We start from the raw sequence: 18,307 nt of genomic DNA on the forward strand, positions 1-18,307 counted from the left end.
TATTATTGTTACTATTTTTTGAAGTAGCTATCTATTCCTTTTGCTTTTGGCTAAGGCTTGGTTTAATCCTTACGGAATTTTCCAGGTATACAATCCTATTACATAATCTGCAAGTAATAAAAATTTTGCCTCCTTCTTTCTACTATTTATATTTCTTATTTTGTTATTTTAATTACTTTGACTAGTACTTCTAGAACAATTTTAAATAATACTGGTGATAACGGGGGCCCTTGACTTGCTATTGACTTTAGTAGAAACACTTCTCTTGTAGGGTTTTACTATAAAGCATGATACTATGATACCGATACTGGAATGAATGTGTGAGTGTGTGCGTGTGTGTGTGTGATTTTATCATGTTAAGAATGTATACACCTGGACCTATTATAGAAAGGTTTCTAGAAGTCAGGATTGGATATTGTCTTTATTAAGACACATTTCAGTACTTGTTCAGGTTAACAAATGATTGGTGATTAATTTATTAATATGGCAAATTGCATGAATAGATTTCTTAATATTAAACTATTATTTCCTTCTGAGGTGAAGTCCATTTGGTCTTTTTCAAGTGTACCCTGCCATTTCTTTTTGCTAATATTTTATTCAGGATCTTTGCAGCAACGTACATGAGTACCCCCAGACATGGATGGTTCACTTTCTGGGGCTGTCATTGATGAAAATGCTTTGGGATGAGGACATCTCTAGAAGCAAAGTTAAAAAAGAAGAGAAAAAAGAAACCAAGATTCAGAACTCATATCTTCACACAGGTTTATAACATGGTAAAACAGTGATAATTTTGTAGAAATAGTTCTGGATGAGAAGATGAGAGAGTACAATCATTATGAGTAAGAAGTAAAGAATTGTAGAAGAAAGATGAGTGAATTTTCAAGAGCACATGACCACCTTGTCCAAGGGGAAAGGAGCAGCTGAGGAATCTCCCACTGTCTTCACTCATCGCTGTGACCTCATGATCCTCTATGATCTAATGATACATAAGCGGAGTAGGAGAAGCTGAGATCAACTCTATTCGAGCAAGAGTGCAGAAGATTTCCCTGTCTCCCAGCTGGGAAACCACTCAGGTTTATTTAAATCCACTTTAAATATGGTTTCATTAATGATTTTCCAATGGTCTACAGCAAAGAATGTTAAGAATCAATCCTTAAGCTAGGCAATGCATGGAGACATCAATTATGCTAAAATATTTAAATTATTTCATAAGAGTAGATAATGATGCATAGTAAATTGTGTCCTGCTGATAATACTAGAAAATACTTAGGCAAGATGGACATACGTGTATATTTTAAAACAATTCTCTTTCTTTCTTTCTTTCTTTCTTACTCTTTTCTTTTTTAAGTACTTGCACTTTTTAAAGATTCCTAGAGAACCAGATGGGTGATGAAAAGTCTCAAAATACCAGGTTTCACTTGAGATACTAATATTGGGAGAAAAAAGTGACACTAGAAATTATTTAGTTATTCTGAAATCTGTCACTTCTTGAAAACAGCACCAGAATTAAGAAATAAAATTAATTGTGTAACATTGTGTTCTCACATTTTCAATTCAACTAGTGAATCATGAGGCCAAAATTCCTTAAGACAGTTACCCCAGGGCCTTAGTCGGCACCCAAGCCTCTGCCTTTCACCTGAGAAAGAATTTCCAAACTGCCTGATGAGAGAGAAAACCATGTCCATGGTCTCAACGGTCCAGAGGATCCTAAGAATCTGGATGGGAATCCAGAAGATATGCCAGAAAAGACCCACAGATGGTACCCTGGGACACAAAAGGAAGACTCCTTCAATGCCAACCAAGGGATGTGTGTGTTACTGTAAGAAGCCAGTGTCATGAGATGAAGCTCTAAGGTGCCCGTGATCCAGGAGTCTCACTTGGTGCTTCCTGCTGCCCCTGTTCCGGCTGGTCATGGCCCTCTGTGTCTGTGCCTGCCCGTCAGCCTCTGCCCATGTCTGGCTGTGCCCCTCACGGCTGCCTGTGCCAGGGCACTGGCTGCAGGCTGGGCCAGGTCAGGTTGCCTCCCAGCTGGGCTCCCCACAGCCACAGTCAACTCCCATTTTGACATGAAGCCATTTAAATGGAAATCCAGTTTTACAAAGCGCAAGTGACTGGTAATGAAGACGTGACTGATGCTTATGCGAATTTTATTTAATTTTAAATCAATTGTGGATTCTAATTCATTAATAAGGGGGAAAAAGCATGCAGGAATGCCTAATCTCTTGTCATTATTCAAATACAAGAGAGCACTTCTTCATATATAATTCTTAGGGAAATTGTCAATTTCCCATTTTCCCTGAAAATCTATTTTTACAGAAAAATGTGGGCCCAACTCATTCTGTAAAAAATTAGATTTGGCTTTATTGGACATTACATAAACAAGGAAAAAAAAAGGTTCAACCAAGCACTTGACTGAATTTTTCACCATTTCATCATTTTTGTTATTATATAGATGGTCTAAAAATCACATTATGATCAACCAACAACTTGGCTTTGGTGATAATTAAGTATCTGAGGAAAATATGGTAGCCCTTATGACAGACTCAAGCACTAAAAATGGGGTACGATAGAGGGGCTTGGGGTTCTTTATGAGGTTCAAGCTCTTCAGCCCATGTCTTCTTTGGGCTGCTCAACTTTCCCTGGGGTCAAATGAAGGTCAAGTTTGGGCAACGGTGATTGTTATAGCTCCCTTTGGCTCCCCTAAGACTTAGAAAAGCAAAATATCTACAAGCAGCGTCTTCTCTACTCTGTAAATTAAGCGGAAAGGAAAGAAATGCTATGTCTGAATTCTCTTTTCCTCCACTCAACGTGCCTTTGCATTCTCCTTATTCCACTGACAGCCATGCAACTACAGGCAGATCGCACAAACTCTCCAGGTCTTATTTCACTCATCTGTAAAATAGCAATACCTACCTCATAGGACTAATGTGAGAGTCAATTGAGAGATGATATATCAACTATTGTGACGGTGAAGTGCTTAGTAAGCTTCTAAAGACATAGTAAGTACTCCAAAACGGTTAGCTAATTTTACTATTGTACTTGAAGGAGATCATAAAGCTCTCCACATGGAAGAATGGTTTCAAATTTACTGAGAGTTTAACAAATAGTTGGAGTTTTTGCAAAATGAGAGTAAGTTGACTTTAAGAAAGAGGATAACTGTATACAGTCGGTCCTCTGTATCCATGGATTCCACATCCACGGATTAAGTCAACTATGGATGTAAAATGCTCAGGAGAAAAAGAAAGAAAAAAATAACAACAAAAAATAAATACAACAATAAAAAAATACAAATTTAAAAATACAGTATAACAACTACTGACATAGTATTTACATTGTATTAGGTATTATAAGTAACCTAGAGACGATTTAAAGTATACGGGAAGATGTGAGTAGGTCATATACACAAAACTGGTAATTTTATATCAGAGGCTTGAGTATTCAAGGATTTTCATAGCCCAAAGGGTCCTGGACCCAAATGCCCATGGATGCTGAGGGACAACTGTATGGTCAAAATGTGATACACGGGCCAGGCACCATGGCTCACACCTGTAATCTCAGCACTTTGGGAGGCCAAGGCAGGCGGATCACCTGAGGTCAGGAGTTCAAGACCAGCCTGGCCAATATGGCGAAACCCTGTCTCTACTAAAAAGTACCAAAAAAAAAAAAAAAATAGCTTGGTGTGGTGGCAGGCACCTGTAATCCCGGCTACTCGGGAGGCCGAGGCAGGGAGAATTGCTTGAACTGGAAGGCGGAGGTTGCAGTGAGCTGAGATCACACCACTGCCCTCCAGCCTGGGCAACAGAGCGAGACTCCGTCTCAAAAAAAAAAAAAAAAGTGCTCCATGGCCACAAACAGTCATAAGACATTGCAAGGGATGTGCTGAAAGGGAGATGCTGCCTGTGATGACCCAGGCAGCGGACAGAGTGGAACAGCAGAGTGGAACATAAAGCTGCACGTTGGGAAGAGAAGTGTGGTGGGAACCATGTCCTGAAAGCCTGGGAGAAGAGCATCTCCCAGCAGGTTCATGGCTGGCTTTGAGGACTTAGAAAGCCCTACATTACCCCTGACACAGAGAAAATGAAAAGCATGCGTTTATCAATGAGTGTTTCAAGTCAAGTTGAAAAACAAAGATAAGGAGGAGAGTGGAGGAAAAGACGTGGAAGAGAAAGGACAACTGCAAAGAGAGGAGCCATCCGAGACTTGGAAGCATGAAAAGCTGATTCAGGAAACTCCACCTACCCCAGACCCAAACAAGTGGTCTCGGCAGAGAGAGAGATGGGAGAGAGGGGGAGAAGCTGTAAGTGACACAGAAAAGTTATGTTGTGTAAATAAATAAGCAAATACAAGCTGATATATAATAATATTATATTAAAAATTTAAGAGCCAATTTTCAAAAAGTCTTTATCCTGAAATCAAGCCTATCAATAAAAGTGTACCTCTGACTGCAACACACCTGTTGATAGCTCTTTGGGTGTTCACGCCACCCACAGGCCCAAACCTGGAGCCCCACAGGCCCTCTCTGCCTCCAGCACCCTGGGTGCAGTCATGGGAGCCATATCCTCCAGGGATTCGGAGCAGTGTGTTTGATTGCTATCACTGCACAGAGCAGTGCCGAGTTTGTTCATGCTGGTCAGGCAAGCATCAGGCACGGAATCTAGGCATTGTAGGAGGTGCTTGACAAGTGTTTCTTGAATAAACAAAGGAAGAGGGAAGGAGGGAGTTTGGGGCTGGGGAAGCCTCCATCATAGCTGATATGACTCACCGGCATCACTGGCCTCTGCACCCTCACGGAAGCCAGCTCTGCTTCTACTCTTGCTTGCTCTTTGCATTTCCAACCCCAAAACTGTTGAGCACCATTTAAAAGCATGCTTAAAAAAATCCCTATGTGGTGTGTGTGGAGGGGCAGGGAGCGGCACAGGAGTTGCTAACAGATGGATAAAGATAATCTGCTCAGATTCAATACCTGAGTAGCTTGACTATTTTCTCTTTCACATTTCCAAAGAGCCACTTTTTCTCTCTTATCTTTAGGGTTTGAAGACAAGACTCAAGATGTGTACTTTACTTATTTTCTTATTTTCTCTTATTTTATTTCTATGTAAGGGTGCTCCAAGCCTGAACATTGAGCACAACCCAGGTCATATGCACAACATGACAGGTTGGGCATCCATGGGCGGCTACTGGTTTTGCTGGGGATGCCTCTTGCCTGCCAGGGTGAGCACACACGGCAGTGAGCAGCCCTGTGCGACCCCACGGGATGAGGATGCCATGATGTCAGCTCCCTTCTGACTCTGAGGTGTGCGACATTCACCGTGCCAATGCCACTGTCACCTTGCGGATCAGTCTGGGTTTGCTTCAGACAGAAGATTCTGGAATGTGTTCAAGCATTACTCATCTCCAGACTTTTTCAACCCAATAAATTTTCATACTGCTTGAATTATTACTCTGAAGATGCGTGTTTTTATTTCATTTACCTAGATTGCAAAGAAGAACGTAGTGGGCTTACTGACTAAATAGCCACAGGATTGCAAACCACTTGGATGCAGGGCAATTGAAAGGCAGCTTTGTTGGGCCTTGTTCTCCAGCCCGCAGCCAATGGCAGCGCTTGTGGCTGTGACAGGCCATGCAGACAAGGGCCTGTTGGGTTTGTTTTTTGTTTTTTGTTTTTTTTTTTAAAGAATAGAATCCTCAGCTGGCTTCTTGCAGGATTACATACATCCCTTGGCTGGTGTTGAAGGAGTCTTCCTTTTGCATCCCAGGGTATCAACTGTGGGTCTTTTCTGGCACATCTTCTGGATTCCTATCCAGATTCTCAGGGGGTCCTCTGGACTCTGTTGGGACCACGGACATGGTTTTCTCCCTCATCAGGCAGTTTGGAAATTCCTTCTCAGGTGAAAGGCAGAGGCTTGGGCACTGACGAAGGCCCTGGGGTAACAGTCTTAATGTTCCCGACATCATCCTCTGTGTCTATCAGAGCTCAAAATGCAGGTCTATCAGAAGACTCAGGTGGCCAGTGCTGAAGTCGCCACTTGGTCCAGGAATCGCGCAATCAAAGGCTCTGCTGTGGGATTTAACACCAGACAGAGCACTCAGGAAAATGTACGTGAATAAGGTTGGTTCACCAAGGCCCAGACGAGAGCTACGATCTTCAGCACTGGCATTTTTAAAACCTTTCCATTGAAGTATAACACACACACAGAAAATGTACCCCTACCTATGCACCCTCAATATAGAGCCTGATATATCTTCACATCGTTATTTTTACATTCTTGTTATTGGGATGAATGGCTCTGTATATACTTTGAAAATAAACAAAAGCTAAGCACATTTGATTATCTATTGTTAAAACGAAAAAAAAAATAACAACATAGAAGTATACATAGCTTTTGCCTTTTAGGGGAGGCTCATTCAAAGTGAATGTCCAGTTGCTGGATCTGGGGAACCCCTGGAAGATATAGAAAAGGCAGTTGGCTTTTCTATTGTCCCTCACGTTCTGTTTTCTTTCCAACTCTCTGTCAAAGCCACATACTTATTTCTACTCTCCGCATATGTTCTCGGGATATTTCTATTTAGTAAGAAAGCAATATCAGTAAGCATCTCTGTTTTATTAAGTGTGTCAGACAACAGAATATCCGGTCTGTTGGCCAGAATTTGTTCATCTGTTCTCACGGCTCCATCCCAATACATCTTGGAGAGGATGTTTTCCAGGACATTCTTGGGTTCATACTTATAAAAGGTGTTAATCCACTTGTTAACTCAACAGAGGACTAATTGTTGATGTAAAATCTTAATGCCACTTTCTGCATGTTCTTACATTTGCCCGGAAAACATCCCCTCCACCTTCCAGCTCCTCTGCCGGGTTGATTTAGGATAGGAGCTGATCATTTCTTCCCAAGCTGCAGAAGCCAAGACTGTGAGAGCTGGAGGAAGAAACTGAGGAGTGAGACTTCTTTTTTCATGAGGACAGAGTAGGGGGAAAATTCCCTATCTTCACCCAACCAAGAGCCCTCTTGGACCTGATGTTTTTAAAGTATTGCTATGAAATTACATTAATTAAGTAGCCAAGATCCCAGCTGGAGCCTGTCAGTGTCCGTGGTGAGGGTGTGGGTATATCTGGTGTGTCTGGCAGTTGGAAGACTGGCTGACTCAGAACCAGACGGCTTAGGGACTTTTGCTTTAGCAGGAGGAGGAGGGAGAGGGTGATAGCATGATGTTCCCTGCAGAAGGGGATGTAGAGAGAAAAGGGAAAGAGACAGTATTTATCTCCTGTCCCGTCTCCCTGCAAGGAGAAGATCTGACCCTGACAGTCGGTGTGCCATTGGCACAAGCTGCAATCTGGGAAAGACTCCCTGAGACCGTGGTAAAAGCAGGGATATTTCAGGGCTAGAGTGACAGAAGGTGACAAAGAGTTGCGGGGAGCAAGGACAGTCTGCCAACCTCTCTGTGGAGCCCTGAAGGCCTCACAGGTGCCTGCAGGACCTATATTCATAGGCAGCAGCAGACACAGCTGGGCATGTGAGGTAGCACAGGATCACTCAGAAGGTCACGCTTGTGACAAGCTGGAGACCTGCACGAAGGCATGGCAAGAGCCTGGAGACCTGAGTTATTTCTAGCAAATTGATTCCCATCAGAACTCTCCATTTGGGGAGACCTAAGGCAAATCGGATTAATTAAATAGTAATTGTATTGGTCTTTCTGAGTTTTGACCGAGTGCCCTGTTTCAGGTAGCAGACAATGTGGCCACGGTAAGTCCTGAAGTTCAGGAAGCGCCTACGGATACTTGCTTTTGTGAGCTAGCCTGAGACAACTGAGAGGTTCAACCACATCAGGTTGTTCAGCTGAATTTGAGTAGTGGCCATGAATTGAAGGTAGATAAATGCTATTCGTCTCCCGCCCCACAACCCTTTGTTACACACAGAGCAAGTCTCTGGCAAAATTATGCCACACGAATGAAAAAAGAATCATGGGGACCCACTCTGAGAAGTTTAGGGAAGTCCCACTCTGTCTTGCACTCTGAATGAAAGGCTGGCTCCGTGGCCCACACAGTGGTGTCTGTGGCAGCCTGGCAGGCCTCCTCTAGTGGGTGGGGACTGGGCCAAAACTACACCAGCTCCTTACAGACATAAGGGTAGTGAGGATCCCCAAATCCCTTAAGCCAACCACTGATCTTCACTGCCGTTTATTTCATCAGTGAGAGGTTTTTTTTTTTTTTTTGGAGACGGAGTCTCGCTGTGTCACCCAGGCTGGAGTGTAGTGGCGCAATCTTGGCTTACTGCAACCTCTGCCTCCCGGGTTCAAGCAATTCTCCTGCCTCAGCCTCCCGATTAGCTGGGATTACAGGCATGCGCCACCAAGCCTGGCTAACTTTTTTGTATTTTTAGTAGACACGGGGGTTTCACCATATTGGCCAGGCTGGTCTCGAACTCCTGACCTTGTGCTCCACCCACCTCGACCTCCCAAAATTCTGGGATTACAGGCGTGAGCCACCGCGCCCGGTCCTAGTGAGAGGTTGTTTCTAACATCTCGGATGCAAATGGTTGGACTCTCCAGGGCACATTTAGAGAATGATATTTGAAGCACTTCCTTTGGAGTGTGGGTTCCTGGTGAAAATCTTTCACCTTATAACTCCTCACCCCTGAGGTGTGGGTTCTGCTTAGGTTCTTTTAGATGCTGATTGCCATTCCTAGGATGTCCTTTAAAGCAAAGGTGAACACACACTTCACATCCATGGTTGACTGTGAAGTATTTAAAGTAAGCAATATGACATGCTGTACGCATCTCCAGCAAGGGTGGCCCTTCATAGAAAATAAAACCATCGGTGCCCTCAGATCACTTCTTAAACATACAGCAAACATACATGATGAACATGATGAAACAATTTTAATATTTGTGCCATCCCTTATAGTTTATAAGATACTCTAACGCAGAAGACCGTCTACTTCTCATTTAAAGATAAATATAACTCATTTTAATAACAAAGAGCTCAAGATTTAAGAGAGCCTGAGAGCTTATGATTAGATAATCCCTTAATTTATACATTATCTATTTAACTAGATTTATCAAGAGCCTACTCTGTGCCAAACATTAGGATAGGTGCTTAGATGCAGTGATGAACACGTCTATTTGTCACTTCTTGCTGGGTAAGAAATGAACCCAGTGCTTAGCAGATTATTATCTCATGGTTCCTATGGTTCAGGAGTCTGGGCGTGGCTTACCTGGGTGCCTCTGATTCAAAATCTCTCATGAGGTTACAGTCCAGCTGTCACTGAGGCTCCATTTGTCTCAAAACACAACAAGGGCTGGAGAATCTGCTCCCAAGCTCACCCCTGTGGGCCTCTCTCCACAGGGCTGCCTTATGACATGGTGTTTGGCGTCCCCCAGCAGAAGGGATCCAAGAGGTATACCCTAGTTAGAAGCCACAGCCTTTTTCTTAGTCTTACAAATGACCTCTGATTCTCTCTCCCATATTCTAGCAGAGCAAGTCAATAAGGTGGGCCCACACTCAAGGGGAGGGGATGGGAGTCCCAGGTCGCACGGATGATCTGGGGCCCTCTTAGAGGCTGCCTAACAGACAGAGCAAGTCCTACGCTGCTGCGAAGGTTAATCTTATGGGCCAACTTGACTGCACTAAGGGATGCCCAGATAGTTGGCAAAACACCATTTCTGAGTGTGTCTGGGAGGGTGTTTCCAAAAGAGATTAGCATTTGGATCAGTAGCCTGAGTAAAGAAGATCAGCTGTCACCAATGTGGGTGGGCACCATCCAATCTGCTGAAGGCACAGATAGAATAAAAAGGCAGCAGAAAGGTGATTTCGCTCCCTCTCTTCTTGAGCTGAGATATCTGTCTTCTTCTGCTCTCAGTCATTGGTGCTCCTGGTTCTCAGGCCTTCAGGCTCAAACCAGAACTTACACCACTGGCTCCCCTGGTTGGGATGAGACCCACACCACCAGCTTTCCTGGGCCAGCTTGCAGATGGCAGCTTGTGGAACTTCTCAGCCTCCATAATTGCATAAGCCATAATTGCATAAGCCAGTGTGCAATCTAAATTTCCTCTATCATCTATGCATAGGTATGGCTCCATTTATCCTATGGGTTCTGTTTCTTTTCTTTTTTTTTTTTTTTTTTTGAGACGGAGTCTCGCTCTGTTGCCGATGCTGGAGTGCAGTGGCATGATCTCCACTCACTGCAAGCTCCACTGCCTCCCGGGTTAACACCATTCTCCTGCCTCAGCCTCCCTAGAAGCTGGGACTACAGGCGCCCGCCACCATGCCCAGCTAATTTTTTGGGCTTTTCAGTAGAGATGGGGTTTCACCATGTTTGCCAGGATGGTCTCGATCTCCTGATCACGTAATCCGCCCACCTCGGCCTCCTACTTTGTAATCCAAAGTGCTGGGATTACAGGCGTGAGCCACCGCACCCGGCAACTATGAGTTCTCTTTCTTTGGAGAACCCTGACTAATACAACTGCCCTGCTCCCAGGAGCTTGAGATGACTATTGTCATAGAGACAACAACTATGGCTGTGGAGACAATTTTTAATCAAATAATTCCACTGTGTTGAGTTAGAATTGATTGATATGCTATAGAGGCAAGGCATAGGATGTTACAAGGGTATATAAGAGAGAGGCCTGAGCAAGTCTAAAGGTAACAGGTTCTTCTGAAGAAGTGATGTTTGCATGAAATTTTGGGGGATGGGAGTTCGAGAAGGGGGCAGCAGGCAAGAGGAAGTGGGCACAGTCTGTGCAAAGGCTCCAAAGTGCAAAGAAATTCTAACTTGGCTTTGTAAAGAAGTGAGGGAAGTTCAGTGTCTTCATGAAACTATCCATTTGGTTTCAGGTAGCATAGAAGTCATTTTCTCTCCAGGAACACGACATGAATAAGCAGCCTGGGACTAGGGTGGTGATTCAGCTCCATGTCCAAGAAGCCAGGATTCTTCTTTCTTATCCCTCCCTTGCTGGGGAGTTGCCCTTGTCCTCAGAGTTTACATCAGCCACCCCCACATCTGTGTTCTAAGCAGCAGAGTTGGGGAATGGGGCAAGAGAAGGAAGAAACATATATTATCCTCTTCCTTTCAGGATACGACCTAGAAGGTGCACCCTAGCCTGAGTTTAGTTATATGACCAAACCTAGCTGCAAGAGAGCCTGGAAATATGGACTTCATTCTGGGCATCCATGTACCTAGATAAAAACTGAAGATTCTGTTCAATTAGAGCATAAGAATAACCTCTGCTATGGTTTGTTCCTTTGTCCCTGCAAAGAGTTCTGCATATCTCCCTTTGGAACACACTCACTGACTTCCCAAGTCATAAAATCCCAAGCCTACATCTGGATACTGCATCTGGTTCAAAGTTTCAGGATTTCTTGCCAGTAAAATTCTTTCAATTTGGAATTCCCTCCAGCAGGCCCAGATGTAGAACTCTATTCTAGTGACCCATGAACTAAGAGACAAATTGTCTATCCTTGACATACCCATTATACAATGGAAGAGAAGGAATCGAGCGTTATGGGTTGAATTGGGTCTCCCCAAAATTCATATGTTGAAGTTCTAACCTTCAGTCACTCAGAACGTGATCTTATTTGGAAATAGAGTCATTGCAGCTGTAATTAGTTAAGATGAGGCCATACTGGTGGAGGGTGGTCCTTATGCAAGGTGACTGGTGTCCTTATAACATGAGGACACCTGGACACAGGTACACACAGGGAGAACATCATGTGAACAAGGAAGACAGACATGGTGTATGCCACTACAAACCAGGGAACACCCAAGGTCACCAGCAAACCACCAGACTCCAGGAGAGAGGCTTGGAGCAGATTCTCCCTCACAGTCTCTGAAGGAGCCAATCCTGCCAACAGCTGGATCTCAGGCTTCCAGCCTCCAGAACTGGGAGATGACACTAAACCACATAGTTTGTGGCACTTTGTTAGGGTTGCCCTAGTAGGCTAATACATAGAGTAATTATAACACTCTCCTGCCCCAATCTGTAAGGAGAAAGATGAAAAATTTCCAGTGACTGCTCATTCAGGAAAACATTTTATGGTAGCTTCCCTGTGGAGTACAGTGTGCATTGTGTGTGTGTGCACATTGGACCGTCTGGTAGCTCCACATCCTGCCCTCTGGGAGGAACTTCCCTGCACATTGTCTTCAGCGTTCCTGGACTTTGCCTTCTGGACTTAATCCATTCCCCTCTTTGGCAACATCTGAGATGAGCACTGGTGGGTTTGTCCTTCTTGGCAGCTGTCCAGCTTTCAGAGCCCATTCCTGCCAGTGCCGCTTCAGAGGCCCAGGAGTGGCTTTAGAGGTTGAGTGTTCACAGGCTTGGGCAGGCCAAACATCCAACTTATTTGGCAATGTAATTGCCTCAAAAACTCAGTCATCTCCTGGCCTATCAATCCCATGTGCAAGTAACTTCAGCCAATTAACAACAGTTTTTAAGCCTGAAGCTTTGGTTTGTATTTACTGACCCTGTGTTCTATTTACTTCTCTTTCTCTTAACTGCATGACAGCATTTGGAGACTCCTGAAACGATAGGCTTGAGAAAGGAAGCCATACAATGTATTTGACACTGGACTGCCATTTACTCTCTCTTCTCCTTCCCTTTCCCCTCGCCTCTTCTCCTCCCTTGTCTCTTTCCCTTCCCTCTTCGCCCCTTCTCCTCTCCTCTTCCTCTTCTTCTTCCTCTTCTTCTTCCTCCTTTCTCTCTCTCTCTTTTTCTCTCTCATTGTCTGGCAAAAAGGAAAAATCACACACACACAGAGGTGGCCGAAAAAGACTCTGGATCACTAACTTATCTCCTCCTAATCAAGTAGCTTTACTTACAATGGCTTTATTTCAGGGCACAGGAACAGCTGAGTTTTTATTTATTTATTTATTTATTTTATTATTATTATTATTATTATTATTATTTGAGACTAAGTCTTCCTCTATTGCTTAGGCTGGAGTGCAGTGGTGCAATCTCAGCTCACTGCAACCTCTACCTCCCGGGTTCAAGGGATTCTCCTGCCTCAGTCTCCTGAGTAGCTGGAATTACAGGCGCATGCCACCATGCCCAGCTAACTTTTGTATTTTTAGCAGAGATGGGGTTTCACCGTGTTGGCCAGGCTGGTCTTGAACTCCTGACCTCAGGTGATCCACCTGCCTTGGCCTACCAAAGTACTGGGATTACAGGCATGAGCCGCCGTACCCAGCCACAGCTGACTTTTTAAAGCAGTCTCTCAGTCAACCTAGATTTTACGCTACAGACATTGAGTTCTGCCCTTTGCAGCACAAAATCCCCTTCCATCACTGCTTGCCAACTGACTATCTCCAATGTGAGTTTCTCTCTCCCTTTTAGGCCTCTTGCAAAAAGCAGCAAGAAGCAGCCAGCACCCAACAGAATTTTAAATTTACCCGACCAATTTTCCCTAGAGCTAAGATGTGGTCAGTATGTGATCTGGCTTCCAGGTTATTGCAGAAGATGGTTTTACCAAGCATTTTACCATACCATAAAAAGGGGCAATTGTCTTCCAGCCTGCAATTTCTGAGTCTTTGAAGCTGGCTTCCACCTTGAAGTCAATACCACATATTTTAGGCACTTCTAGTATCAGATTCTATTTTACTTGGGTATGCTATACATGTAGCTATATGTAAAAGGGTTCTAAAATAAATGTGACATAAAGTAAATAGGTATTCATTTTCACTTATACAACAGTCCAACAGTAGGTCATCCAGAGCTGCTATGTAGCTCTGCACCATTAATTCATTTGCAGTTGTCTTACAATCTCTTAGGTAAACTCTTAGCCCTATGGTTCAAGAAGTCTCCGTCCACATTCATGTTCCAAGCAGCAGGATTAGGAAGAGGGAGGAAGGGCACACCTCCTCCCTTTAAAGTCTTTATTCAAACTTACATCCATCATTTTTGCATACACTCTTTTGTCTAATACGTAGTCCAGGGCCACACCTAGTTGCTAAGGAGGCTGAGAAATCATCTTTACTCCGTGAGATAGGGGCTCAGCTAACAATTGAGAGGTCTACTATTAAGAGAAAGAAGAGGACCACACAATGGGAGCAACCAGCTGTGTATCTGGCCAGCAGTGATGGAGGTGAGGAGGCCATGATATGAGTCTGGTGGTGCAGACAAGCCAGTGTCCAAACTGGATGGTCATATGCATGAAGGGGGTGCTGTCAAAAATCATACCAGGAATAGACAGAATTCTGGAAAGGTGGCAGAGTAGAAAGTCCCAGGAATCTGTTTCCCCACCTAGACAATAATTGCACTGGCAGAATCTGTCTGATGTAACTATTTTGAAACTCTGGAGTACATTTGAAGGCTTGCAATTTCCTGGGGGAAAGCTTGCAATTTCCTGGGGGAAAGCTTGGACAGTAAATTATGGCAAGTTTTGATCAATTTCCACTCATAACAGCTACTCAGCCCCCAGTCCCAAGTCAGGCAGCCATACATGGGTTCCTGGAGCAGCTTGCCAGCAGCTTCTAAGATCCAGGGAGGGCAAAAATGACCCTTTTCCTTTGCCTGAAGCAACTTCCAGGGGATTTAATAGGCTAGTGCCCTCCTCTCACTTCATTTTTCTCGTTTTTCCTATTTTGGGAGCCAAACATTCAGACTCTAGGACATTCAAAAGTGACCACATAGCTGGGCGCAGTGGCTCACACCTGTAATCCCAGCACTTTGGGAGGTTGAGGCAGGTGGATCGTGAGGTCAGGAGTTTGAGACCAGCCTGGCCAATATGATGAAACCCTGTCTCTACTAAAAAATACAAAAATTAGCCAGGTGTGGTGGCACATATCTGTAGTACCAGCTACTTGGAGGCTGAGGCAGGAGAATCACTGGAACAAGGAGGCGGAGGTTGCAGTGAGCTGAGATCGTGCCACTGCACTCCAAATAACAAGACTCCATCTCAAAGAAAAAAAAAATGACCACATATTCAGGAATTTCGAAAGTCACAGTACATGCTCAAGGATAGATGCAGGCCTTTAAAAAGATCTGAAAAGACTTTAAGTTTATACCTCACGCTAATCCCTGGTACAGAGACAGCCTACAACAATCACAGGACAAAAACAAAAATAGAAATCAATAAACTCTGAGTAAGGGGGAGAATCTGATTTCCCGAGTTACTACATTATTAGATTCAAATGTCCTGTTTTCAATTTAATAAAAAATCATAAGGCACACAAAGAAACAGGAAAGTATGGTTCATTCAAAAAGAAAAACCAACAGAAACCATCCTGGAGAAAGACCAGATGACAGACTTGCTAGACAAAGACTTTAAAACAATTGTCTTGAAGATGCTAAAAAAAAAAAAAACTAAAGGAAATCATGGAAAAAGTCAAGATAATGATACATGAACAAAAAGAAACTATCAATAGAAGAAACTAAAAAGACATTCTGGAGCTGAAAACACAATAATTAAAATGAAAAATTTACTAGAGGAATTTGAAGGTAGAAGGTAGAAGGCAGAAGAAAAAAGGATCAGTTAACTTGAAGTTAAAACAATTGAAATTATTGAGCCTTAAAAACACAAAGAAAAGTAAACAGAGCCTCAGAGGCCCATGGGACACTATCAAATGGACCAACATACATCGTGGGAGTTTCAGAAGGAGAAAAGAGAGAGAATGGGGCAAAGAGATTTTTGGAAGAAATAATGGCCAAAAACTTCCCAAATCTGATGGAAGACATAAACATCCAAGAAGCTCAATGAACTCCAAGTAGGATGAACTCCATGAGACTCACATCAAGACATATTATAATCAGGCTGTCAAAGGCCAAAGACAGAGAGAATCTTGAAAGCTACAAGAGAGAAGTAACTTATCACATACAAGGGATCTTCAATAAAATTATCAACAGATTTCTCATCAGAAATTCTGGAGGCCAGAAGGCAATGAGTTGATATACTCAAAGTGCTGAAAGGAAAAAAAACTGTCAAGCAAGAATCCTATATCCAGCAAAACTATTCTTTAAAAGTGAGGAATAGGCTGGGCGCGGTGGCTCACACCTGTAATCCCAGCACTCTGGGAGGCTGAGGCGGGCGGATCATGAGGTCAGGAGATCGAGACCATCCCGGCTAACACAGTGAAACCCTGTCTCTACTAAAAAATACAAACAATTAGCTGGGCTTAGTGGTGGGCACCTGTAGTCCCAGCTACTGGGGAGGCTGAGGCAGGAGAATGGCGTAAACCTGGGAGGTGGAGTTTGCAGTGAGCTGAGATCGTGCCACTGCACTCCAGCCTGGGCGACAGAGCCAGACGCCAACTCAAAAAAAAAAAAAAAAACAGTGAGGAATAAATTAAGACATTTCCAGGTAAACAAGAGCTTAAGGAATTCATTACCACTAGACCTACCCTGAAAGAACTGCTGAAAGGAGTCCTTAAAGTTGAAATGAAAGGACACTGGAAAGTAACATGAAGCAGCATGATTAAATAAAGAACTCAGTAAAGGTAAATACATAGGAAATTATAAAAGCTAGTATTATTGTAATTTTGGTTTGTAACTCCAATTTTGTTTTCTACATAATGTAAGACATTAATGCATTTAAAAAATTATTTGTTTGGTTTTGGCTATGCAATATTTAAGCATTTAATTTTGTAACACCAATACCTGAAAGGGTGTAGAAGCAGAGTTTTTTGTTTTTGTTTTTTAATTGAAATTAAGCTGCTATAAATTCAAATCACACTGTTATAACCTTAGGATGTTAAGGGTAATCTTCAGGGTAACTGCAAAAAAATATGGTTGTAGAGTATACACAAAAGGAAATGAGATGGGAATTTAAACATTTTACTACAAAAAAATCAATTAGCACAAAATAGTAATGCAAGAAGTGAAGTACAAAAAGGCTATATGGCATATAGAAAACAAATAGCAAAATGACACAAGTAAGCTTCTCCATATCAGTACTTACTTCAAGTGTAAATATTTTAAAATCTCCCATCAAAAGACAAAGATTGAGAGAATAGATTGTTTTGAAAAATACCTGATTCAACTATGCACAAGAGACTCGCTTTAGCTCCAGGGACCAAACAGGTTGAAAGTGAAAGGACAAGAAGATATTCTATACAAATAGTAACCAGAAGAGAGCAGCAGTGGTTAAAAACAAGGTAGTCACAAAAAGACAAATACTGTAGGGTTCCATTTCTATGAGGTGGGTAGAGTAGTCAAATTCTGAGAGACAAAATAGAATGGTGCTTGCCAGTGGCTGGGGAGAGAGGAGAAGGGGGAGTTAGTGTTTAAGGGATACAGAGTTTCAGTTTTGCAAGATAAGAATTTTAGAGATGGACAATAGTGATGATTGCACAACAACATAAATGTACTTGATACCACTGAACTCTGCACCTAAAAATTGAAAAGATGGTAAATTTTATGTTATGTGTATTTTACCATGATTTAAAAAAAATATATGTTATTTAAAAAATCACTCCAGAACAAGCAGCACAAACCAGACAGTCCCAGGCAAGCCTGGACACAGACCACCTATGGAAAGATGATGTAACAGGTTTTGGATTTTGAGAATGACAAGAAGCTACTGACCAATTCTAAGGAAGGACATGATGATATTTGAGTTGTTTAGAAAAGCATTTTGACTGCTATGCAGAATTGATGGGGAGGGGAGTAAACTCAAACCCCAATCTTCTGTCTGCAAAGACATTTGGTTACTTAAGGTTATGTAAAGACTCATTTGCTCCCAAGCAGCTCTCCCTCGGCCCACTCTGATGCTTTTGTTCTCGTTACTTCCAATTAATTGCAAGATCTATCTCCAAGAAGTATCACATTTCACAACTTTGGACTCATATTAACAAGATTTTCAACACTGTGAAATAATTATCGATCCTTCTCCTTTATAACCTCTAACCAAAACAGTTTTCAAATTCATTTTCCACTTCCAACTCTTCATAACCTCATCGCTTCATCTTTTGATCTATTCATCCTCTCTTTTTCTGAATTGATTTTACTCTTTGTCTGAAATCTTGCATCTCACTTTTGAGCTTCGTATAACTGTTTGATGAAATGTAACCTCTACTGGCTACACTATTCACTAGTTCCATTAAGCAGTCCCGAAATTTTGCTAGTTTGTAAAAGGTGATTAGTTTTACTTCTTCCTCTGTGAATCTAGGGTACTATGAAAATAGCCCTGTGTATCTATTAATTGCACCAGATTTCAAAAATAAGGTAGGGAGCATTATAGACATGGCAATTTTTATACTGCAAAGATACTTCAATCCAGCAACTTTCAGTGCAATTTAAGGAATCTGCAATTTAGGTTCCATCATGAAGCCCTTTAATGAGAAGACAATCTCTGGGAAAATGAATATTCACTCCTAGCCTA

General features: G+C 42.7%; 1 long non-coding RNA gene across 1 annotated transcript in view; it reads left to right on the plus strand.

The window, feature by feature from the left end:
* Positions 1-18,307, plus strand: part of LOC144333684 (uncharacterized) — an 81,172-nt gene that overhangs the window by 56,379 nt on the left and 6,486 nt on the right. The gene's annotated exons all lie outside the window — the stretch shown is intronic.

Source organism: Macaca mulatta, chromosome 13, assembly GCF_049350105.2.
Source record: "Macaca mulatta isolate MMU2019108-1 chromosome 13, T2T-MMU8v2.0, whole genome shotgun sequence".
NCBI classification, from domain to species: Eukaryota; Metazoa; Chordata; class Mammalia; order Primates; family Cercopithecidae; genus Macaca; species Macaca mulatta.